We start from the raw sequence: 1659 nt of genomic DNA, 5'->3' as shown, positions 1-1659 counted from the left end.
AACACCCAGCCCAAACCTCCTGATGATCTCTCCCAGCGGCTGCATGTAAATGTTGAAAAGCATGGGGAAGAGGACAGAACCCTGAGGCACCCCACAAGTGAGAGCCCAGGGGTCTGAACACTCATCCCCCACCACCACTTTCTGAACACAGCCCAGGAGGAAGGAGCGGAACCACTGTAGGACAGTGCCCCCAGCTCCCAGCCCCTCAAGACGGTCCAGAAGGATGTTATGGTCGATGGTATCAAACGCCGCTGAGAGATCCAGCAGAACTAGGAAACAGCTCTCACCTTTGTCCCTAGCCCGCCAGAGATCATCAACCAGTGCACCCAAGGCAGTTTCAGTCCCATGATGAGCCCTGAATCCCGACTGGAAGGGATCCACATGGTGTGTGGCCTTTAATGCTCCTGAGGACTCAGGAGTCTGGAAGCCACATTTTGAACAAAATGCATTTGGAAGTGGAGGTCTTTTTGTAGAATTTTGACAACGGGCCACTTAGATGATACCAATCTTGTTGGCAACATCTAGCACATCATAGTCTGGAGCAAGGTGGACATAGGCTTTCTTCTCACCGTCAGGCCTGATGAGCAAGTTGACCTTTCCCACGTCAATGTTGTAGAGCTTTTTGACAGCCTGCTTGATATGGTGTTTGTTTGCTTTCATGTCCACAATGAACACGAGGGTGTTGTTGTCTTCAATCTTCTTCATGGACGATTCAGTGGTCAGGGGGACCTTGATGACGACATAGTGTTCCAGCTTGTTTCTCCTTGGGATACTTGGGCTGCCTCCGCAAGGTTTTCAGCCTTTGGAAGGAAGGGGATGTCCAGATCTTCTTCTTCTTGTGACTGCGGACGCCTTTCAGGACTGCCTTTTTAGCTTTCAAGGCTTTGGATTTCACCTCCGTCTTGACAGGGACAGCCTCCTTCTTCACTTTCAGCATCATTTTGGAAAGGAAGGTGAAAAAGGAGCTGAAGTGAAGAGATTTTTGAACAAGAGAGGTGGTATGTAATAGGTTTTAAGATATCAATCTCTTGGTCCACTAAATCCTTCAAACCATTTTCTCTTGGAACATATTGCATATTTATTTGTTTGATATATTTGTAGTCCACCCTTCACTCAAGAGCCCCTGGGTGGCAGACAATAACATTAAAACCCAAGTAATTATAAAAATAGTACATAGCAAATATGATAAAATTAATGAATCTCATCAGAGTAAGAGAAGGGAGGTAGGTTGATGGCCCTCGTGTATTTTTTGGATTTTTTATTTTTAAAATCAAAGTAATTAAAAAGAGATATGTGTGGGAGGGAGAGCGGGTGATTGTTATGTATGTGTGGTGTGTATGAAAAAGGTTGAGGTATGTTATCTGGTGGTGGTCTGAGAGAGAGATGCTCTTGGAGAAATGGGGGGGAGAGATGTGTCACTGTGTATATGTGAAATGTATGACTGGATATGTGATAGAGATATGTATGTGTGTCTGTGGTCTGTATGTGTGCAGTGAGTGTGCTATGTGTGTGAGAGAGAGTATGGTGTACCTACATTATCTATCATCTATCTATCATCTATCATCTATCTATCTATCATCTATCTATCTATATCTATCTATCTATCTATCTATCTATCTATCTATCTATCTATCATTCATCTATCATCTATCTAACTAT

General features: G+C 44.0%; 1 pseudogene across 1 annotated transcript; it reads right to left on the bottom strand.

Moving 5' to 3' along the window:
• Positions 1 to 426: 426 nt before the first annotated feature.
• Positions 427 to 948, bottom strand: LOC310852000 (large ribosomal subunit protein uL23 pseudogene; annotated as a pseudogene). The gene has a single exon. The product of its transcript is annotated as a large ribosomal subunit protein uL23 pseudogene (transcript).
• Positions 949 to 1659: the final 711 nt, after the last annotated feature.

This window comes from Podarcis gaigeae, assembly GCF_964106915.1.
Source record: "Podarcis gaigeae genome assembly, chromosome: 9".
In the NCBI taxonomy this organism is placed as follows: Eukaryota; Metazoa; Chordata; class Lepidosauria; order Squamata; family Lacertidae; genus Podarcis; species Podarcis gaigeae.
This window is presented reverse-complemented; position numbering and strand designations above follow the sequence as displayed.